Raw genomic sequence first — 8502 nt, 5'->3', positions numbered from 1 at the left:
TGTTGGAGGGGAGCAGCCTGTGACATGAGCCACGCCGGGACCACAGGTCCCTCCCCTGCTGTAGATCATGCTTAGCACCTTATCCCCAACACTGGGCACATAATAGGTCCTCATTAAATACTTGCTGAATGCAGTTGTTAATCACCCGCTTTCTGTTTCACCCATTTCTCTGGCCCCAGTGAGAGATTCAGAGAATTCAAGCTTCTCCAGGTGACCACCCCCACCCAAATACCAGGGGTGGAAGGATCGGTATGTGACTCGGGAACTCGCCCAGCCCTGATCCCTTGCTCCTGTGCCACAGTCTCTGACAATGCCGGGCATGAGGGTCCAGAGCCCGGTGCCAATCCCACGTGGCGTGATCTTCTAAGTCTCCGTTGGACTTTTTACGTGACACGTTCCTGCGGTGTCACCCTCAGACAGGCCCAATGAAAGGGCATCCCGCTGCACCTGACTGCAGGGACAGACCCACTGGTGCAGAGGGGAGGTGGCCCCAAGTCTGGGCTGCCCTGAGGGCAGGTGTCTCCACACAGCCCCGCGTGGCCGCTGCTCACTGTTGCCATTGTCCTCCTTTGCTGGATGTTAAGTTTGGGGGTTTTTAGGCTGTTTTCCGTTATTCGCTAAACAATGCCTTGCCCATTCCACAGCTATGGAGTGGTCCTCATGCTACCTTTTGGACACCACCTTGGAGTCTGCTCTGCTTCCTGTGGCTCCCCGGGGCCCTCGCTCAGAGATGCCCAGCAAACTGGTGCACAACTGGTCCCTGAGAGTCTAACCAGATGCTGGACGAGCAAGGTCCGGGAGCCATGTTGTCTCCCCCAAAGGGCCTACCAGGGCATGTCCCCCTGCCCCACCGCTGACTGTGCCCCAGCAGCCCTGCCCACGCCTGGCAAATCCCGTCCTCTAACGAGACAGCCGTCCCCCAGTGACAGCCCATTTCCATGTACAAACCAATTTGTCTCCACTGAGGGGAGAGAATTGCAAAGCAAACAAATTATGCACGCCCACCGCGTTCCGGGCACGCGGGGTGGGGGCTGCTGTTGGAGGGATGTTCCTTCACTTCCCTCACAAAGCACACCCCACCCCCACGGCGAGAAGCGATGTTCAGCTCCTGAGGGATAACTCCCCAATTCTTTTCCCCTTAAATCACCTGCAGCCGCAGAAGTGGGATGGAAGCCTGGCTGGCCCTCGGTCAAGGTCTGGGCTCATGTCCTGTGATGGCTGCAATTTACCACCGTCGACTGAACGGTCTCTTATTCCTGGTCCTGGAAGCCAGGAATCCAAAATCAAGGCACGGACAGGGTCTCCTCGCTCCCTCTGATGGCTCTAGGGAGAAACCTTCCACTTGTCCTGCAGCTTCTGGCCGGGCTGGTAGTCCTCTTCTTCCTGATGGCCACATCACCGAGTCCTTGCCTCCAGCATGCCGTGGCCTTCATCCCAACCACGTATGTATGTCTTGTCTTCTTCCTCGAAGGACACTAGTCATTGGATTGGGGCCAACCCTCCTCCAGTGGCACCTCATCCAAGCTTGACCACATCTACAAAGACTCTATTCCAAATAAGACCACATTCACAGATCCTGGGGGCTTTGGGGGAAGGCACAATTCAGCCCACGATAGGGTCCAACCGCAGTCACCTTTGTGGGGCCTCAGTGGGCATGGGCACCTGCCCAGGCTCCCAGGCACTGTCCCATCTAGGTCCCCAAAGATCTGGGGCTGGCATACACAAATGAGGGGAACATCCCAAGAGTGAGCTGGACCCTGCCTCCGTCCAGGATCAGATGTCTACTAACATGATAGGTTGAGATCTCAGGCTGCACGGTGCCACTCGGGCCCCAGGTCCTGGGGAAAAGGATATGCTCCATATGCCCGCACTCACAGAAGGCAGCCAGGCCCCAGTGCCCCAGCTCACTGTTGAAGACAGCAGGGGCTGTCCACACTTTCCTGTATTTAACCCAGTGAAGGAGCATTTTCTCATTGTCCCATTTTCCAAATGAGTAACTGGAGGCTGGAGAGAGTTTAAGTAACTTGCCCCAACTGCTTGAGTCAGAGGCAAGGAAGCTGGATTCCCACTCAGGCGTCTGAGTCAGATGGAGACATGTCCTCTGTCCATCACAGGGCTTCTCATTCAACAGGACCCCGGGAGCCCTGCCAGCCCCTCCACCCTGACCCAGCACGGCTGCTTCATTGGGTGTTTCTCTCCCTGCAGTGTGCCGGCATCCTTGGGAACGCCTGGGGAAGCCTCTGTCTCGGGGTGACAGCAGACAGACAAGGTGCAGAAGTCCCAGACAGAGTAGGGGGCGTAGGGTTGCTGCAGATGTGGTTAAAATGAGGTCACACTGGAGCAGGGTGTGTCCTGAGTCCAATAGGACTGGCGCCTTTCTTTCTTTCTTTCTTTCTTTCTTTCTTTCTTTTTTTTTTTTTTAAGATTTTATTTGTCAGAGAGAGAGAGAGTACACACAAGCAGGCAGAGAGGCAGGCAGGAGGAGGAAGCAGGCTCCCTGCTGCACAAGGAGCCCGATGGAGGACTCGATCCCAGGACCCCAGGATCATGACCTGAGCCAAAGGCAGTGGCTTAACCCACTGAGCCACCCAGGCATCCCGGACTGGTGCCTTTCTAAGAAGAGACAGAGAGGGAAGACCACAGGGGCCACCAGGAGCTGGAAAGGTGGGGAGGATCCTCCCCTAGAGCCTTCTTGGGAAATGCAGCCCTGCCCGCCCTTGTTCTCAGCCTTCTAACCTCCAGACAGCGAGAGAAGACATCTGTGTCATTAAGCCCCCCGTTGGTTTTGTTGAGACAGCCATGAGAAACTAATACAGACCCCACAACCCGGCAGGTCTCTTTGGCATTGTGTGATACCTAACTTTTTGTTTTTCAGCAACCCGTATTTCCTGACTCTGAGATTGCCAGTGTTGAGAATGGGTTGAAGCCTCACCTACTCCTCCCTTCCCCTATTCCCTCCTGCACCTACTCCCCCACCCCCAACTCTGCTAACACCCTATTCCCACCCCTACCAGGAGCCATAGAAATCCCCTAGCCTGAGGAAGGGGGCCAAGCAGGCTGGACTAAAGGAAGCTCTAATGAATGGAGTGGGGGGTGGTGTTGGTGTTCCCTTTCACAAGCTGGTCACAGGCCGCATGGCATGGTGAGGGGCCAAGACCCAGGGGCAGCAGGTACTGGGTCAGGCTGGGATTTCCCACAGTGGTCTCTCCAGGTCCTCTGGAAGACAGCGACAATCTGAGCGTGGACACCTGCAAGCCCACAGCAAATGCCCACAAGCCTGCCTGTTGCTTATGGGGTAATTTGAATGCAGAAAACGGCTGCACCTGGAAACTACGAGCTGTGGCTGGTGGCAACAGACCCCCTCGGCTTCACCTCCCCTTGTCACCACAGGATCCCTGGAAAGGCAAAGGCAGAGGTGTGGTATAGGGTCTGCTGCTGTCCACCACCAAGGATCCCCCAGGGCAGGACCTCCTCTGTCCCCAAGATGCCCCTAGGCACTGCCCATTTTGGGGTCAGTGACCCAGTGGGATCCCTCATTTTCTCATCTTTGGACAGGTGTTCGCCATCCCTCCTTTCTCTTTATAGGCCTGGGGAGGGGGTGGGGAGGTAAGTGTTTAGGAATGTCTTTTAAGGAAATGAGTCCTCTCCAGAGGGAGCTGCGAAATTGGCTTCCTAGAGGTGAGTCTCCCAGAGTCCTGATGGAGAGGGACAGCCTGAGCCTCTGGACCCAGAACAAGGCCTAAACATAGCATCTTCTGTTTCTTGAATAATCTCTGTTGAGAATCAGATGCCCCCTCAGACCTTCTCATAGGCTCTTGTAGCAGCTTCTCATGACAACTAGTTGGGTAAGAACCTGAGAGTTGACTCAGTAATTCAACCTTTGGCTAACTGCTAGACCTACTAAGTGCCCCCAGGCAGAGGAGCATTGAGGCTGCAGGGGTGCCGCCAAGGCAGAGCTCCGAGTGTGGCACATGCCGGTGTGCTGTGTTTCCCTTGTTATTGATAAAAGGATTCAAGACCGTGCTCCCCACAGGGGCCACCGGTGCAGAAAACAAAAGCCTGCATCAGGGCAAGGTCAGCCCACTCGGGCGCCTAACACCCACAGTCCAGGAGGGAGGGTGAAGGAGCCTTCATGGCTGGCAAGGCTCCTCCAAGTGACACTTATAGCCCTGCGGGTGACCCTCCTTCTAGGGAGAGAGGTGGGAAGTGTGCTGGGTTCCAGCACAGAAGAGTGGATGACAAGAAGAAAAGTCATAAGGGAGACAGAGAAGCAACAGAGAGATCATTGGGAAGATCGTGCCCAGAGGCCCCTGGGGAGGCCGACCCAAGCAGGTCCCGTTATGCAAGACCAGGAGGGACCAGACTGGCCCATTTCCACCTGGCTGGCAATGAGGGGCTCTGTGACTCAACGAGCAGGAAAGCCCAGGTGGGGATGCCAGGTGACAGGGGTGGGGGATGGGCAGGCCCGGAGCAGCCCTGCCCTCCCTCCTGATCCATGAGGACTGCAACCCACTGGCCTCTGTACCCAGGCCAAGTCTCAGCGTGTGTTTGCAACCAGCAGCCTTGGGGGATGTGTTGACATTGTCCCCCCGGGGCCCTCGAGCCCTAGGCTCCCAGCCTGGCATACCTGGTCAGCGAAACCAACCCACTGTAGGTGTGGTGTCCCCCTCCCAGTCACCCCAAGGATGCAAGGACAAAAGGACCACCACCAGCATCATCATTAGTGCTTGCTGGGCCCGGAGTTGGGGACTTCTTGTCTCTGACCCAGGAGTCTCATGTCTGGTGCCAGCACCCACGAAACAGTAGTAAGCTAAGGTGTTACTTTGTAATAAGGCAAACTCCCAGACCCTGCCCCCTAGGCGGTAAGAAGGCGGGGCCATGCCTGAGGATGCCGCCTGCATGGGCACTGTGCTTCCCGGCTCTCCTCTGAGATAGGAGCAGAACAGAGGTCCCAGGGGAAGAGAGGCTGGTTCTGACTGGATGCCGGTGAAGCTATGGGACAGCACAGAAGGTGTGTGGGGTCCTGAAGGACAGGCGGAAGTTCCAAAGGCCTCCTCTCTCTACCAAATATTCTCCAGGAGTCCCACCCTGGGGGCGCACGTGGCCTGCCTGCAGACCGCCCCCCAGATCCCCGCACCGGCCCAGCGCGATCGGGCTCTCAGGGACCCGCTCTGCCTGTCGTGGAGAGAGGCACAGCCCAGGGGGCACCCAAGGCCCGGATGGCCAGTGCACAGTGAGGCTGGCAGTGCCCCTGCCCTGTGGGAAAGCATCGACGTCCTGCCATTCTTGGTCAAATGGCGCAGTTGGGTCTCGGCGGAGAGAGACGCAGACCGGCAGCAACAGGCCCCAGGTCTCTTTATTGAATTGGGCAGGCGATATTGGATTTATGGGACTCAACTTTCTGATGACAAAAATGATCTGTGTGGCCAAATAAAGACGAACGAGGCTCAGAGCCAACTAAGAAGGCAATTTCGGCCACTAATCCACCTCCCGGGCAGCTTATCGCGCCCTGGGATGCTGTCATCTTCTAGGGTTGGCATACAAAGTGCCCTTTTGGATTTTTCTTAAGCCGACATTAGAAAATGGTGTATAAATTTAATCTCAGCTAAAAGGTAAAGATAGTCCACAGCCAAAGGGCAAGGCCCCATCACACAGGAACTGCTGTGCTTTATGTCCAATCAGACGCAAAATAACCAGGAGAAAATACGGTCCTCTTGGCTAATCAATTACATTTGAGTAATTGATCGTATATTATTATTGATGAAAGCCCATATGATGTGAGTTAGAAGGGACTAGGTTCTCAAAAGATTAGATTTGGATACGAAAATGGAAGGAAAAACACGACTCTCATAAAATCATTTGAAAGTGGTTTATGGTTTAATGTGTGATGGGACATGGAGGCCGGGCCCAAATGGCTTCTCTCATCTGCCCGTGTGTGGCCGAACTGCGCAGGAGGAAAGGTCACACATGCTTAGCAGAGAGGACAGTCGTGAGCCCACAGGAGCTGTCGTGGGGAAGGGAGCCACCTGGCAAGGTGGCCTCAGAGGGCCACAGCCAACGGACAGTTGAAAGAAGGGAGGTGGTCCCATTGAAGGAAGTGCTTTATCATGAAAGGAAGTATTAAGATGGTTGTGGCTTCTTGGGGGGCAGCCGGGGACACCCTCATCTCCAGCCAACTGGCTACTCCACACTCCCGTCCTTGACAAGCCTGCCACTTGCATACCACCCAGATCAGAAGCCCACTTCACTCATCCCCCTCCTCACCATTCACTCTTCCTCACTCGTCCACGGAGCACCAAGGACTTCACAATGACCTGCGTGCTGCGTTGGGGCGAGCTGGGTGGACGGCAGCCCCCGTGCGGCTCACGTGTGTGTCCACAGGGACCACAGATGAAGGGAGGCTGAGCCCAGGGAAGTGTGACAGCATCCCGCCACTGAGGACAGATGAGGGGCTCCAGGCGCTCATAACCCCACGCCCGTAGCCTGGAAATCCTCTGAGCCCTGAGGTCCCCGCAGACCCACACCTAGGGTCCCTCAACTCAGCCGTGGGCGCTCCTTCTACCGAGGCTTCTTCCTGATCTGTTGTTGTTGTTGTTGTTTAATATTTGACAGAGAGATCACAAGTAGACAGAGAGGCAGAGAGAGAGAGAGGGAAGTAGGCTCGCTGCTGAGCAGGGAGCCCGATGCGGGACTCGATCCCAGGACCCTGAGATCATGACCTGAGCCGAAGGCAGCGGCTTAACCCACTGAGCCACCCAGGCGCCCCTGTTGTTGTTTTTTAATTGAGGTAAAATTCACATAACATCAAATTCACCATTTTAAGCATCTTAAAGTACACAATTCACTGGGTTCCAGCAGACTCACAGAGCCACATGGCCATCACCACTGTCTGATTTCAGAATATTCCCATCACCCGGAAGGACCCCTTCCCTCCCGTCAGCAGGCACCCACTGCCCTCCCTCTGCTTGGCAACAGCGGCACATCCTTTCTGGGTCACCCGAGGTCTCTCCAAGTAAGCAGTTTCCTTCACGTTTAATTTTCATCATACACATTTGCATTTCTCTGTCTTATATATCAAATTTAGTTTTTCTGGGGAACTACCTCTTTTCCTTTAGGCCTTCAATTTTATGGCCATAGAATTCATTTAAAATTCTTTTAAAGGGGCACCTGGGTGGCTTACTCGTTGAGCATCTGCCTTTGGCTCAGGTCATGATCCCGGGACCCTGGGATCGAGCCCCACATCGGGTTTCCTGCTCCTCAGGCAGCCTGCTTCTCCCTCTCTCACTCCCCCTGCTTGTGCTCCTTCTCTCAATGTCTCTCTCTGTCTCTCTGTCTCTCTCTTTGTCAAATTAATAAATAAATAAAATCTTTAAAAAATAATAAAATTCTTTTAAAGATATTTTTAAATCTCCTCCAGTTTTTAGTTGAGTCTCTTGTCTCATATTTATTTTGTGTGCTTTCTTTGTTTACGAATTGGGTTTATGAGAGATTTGTCTCTTCCTTTGGTCATTTTAAAGAACCAGCTCGGGGTCCTTGGGTGGCTCAGTCTGTTAGGCAGCAGCCTTCAGCTCAGCTCATGATCTCAGGGTCCTGAGATCATGTCCCACATCAGGCTCCCTGCTCAAGAAGGAGCCTGCTGCTGCCCCTAGTCATGCTCAGTCTCTCTCGCTCTCTCTGTCTCCCTCTCGCTCAAATAAATAAATAAAATCTGTTAACAAAATAAAGAACCCCTTTGGGGCTTAATAATACTTTGTTTTGGTCCATTTGCTATTTATTGACTTTCATTTTTGTCTCTAACGGTCTTCTCTTCTTAACTTGTGGATTTTATAAAAGGTAATGGGTCAGTTCCTTGCTTTTCTGTCTACCCCCATCAGTGGCTGTGTACCTGCCTCACCAGCTTCTGGGTACTTACCAGCCACTATGAAGTCCTATCCTCATCTCCTCTCCCTGGTTAGCTTCTCCCGCAGTCCCCTTTCTTTTCCACTCCAGCAATGTCAGCAGAATCTCTTTGTCTTCCAAAATCCATCCTCCCCTTTTGCGATGGTAACCTAGGGAGGCCCCCCCCCCCATTTTCAGGGAGTACCCTCCCACCCAAGACAAAAACTACAACTCCCAGCATTCTTTAAGGCACACCTGTCCATGTGACTGAGCTCTGGCCAATGAGATGTGAGCAGAAGTGACGGGTTGTGTGGGGGGCATTGAAGGGAGGGCTCACCCCTGAATGGTGGATCAGCAAGTGGGTGGAGCTTGGGGTCTCCTAAAACATTCTGCTGTCTGGCCACGCCTAGCCCAGCCTTCTGTCCAGGAAACTCACTTCCACCGTGTTAATCCATCCCATGTTGGTTCTGCCATATAGCTAAATCCAAATGGTCCAGGAGGCTTTTAAGGGGGGGTGGGGGGAGCTGTCAAATTTTCCTTAATTACTTCTAGTTTGTCTAGGCCACGGCCAGAGAGAATCTCCACCTTTTGAACTCTGCTTAGGGTGTTCTTTGAGATGAAGCA

This window comes from Meles meles, chromosome 2 (assembly GCF_922984935.1).
Source record: "Meles meles chromosome 2, mMelMel3.1 paternal haplotype, whole genome shotgun sequence".
Classification (NCBI taxonomy): Eukaryota; Metazoa; Chordata; class Mammalia; order Carnivora; family Mustelidae; genus Meles; species Meles meles.
This window is presented reverse-complemented; position numbering follows the sequence as displayed.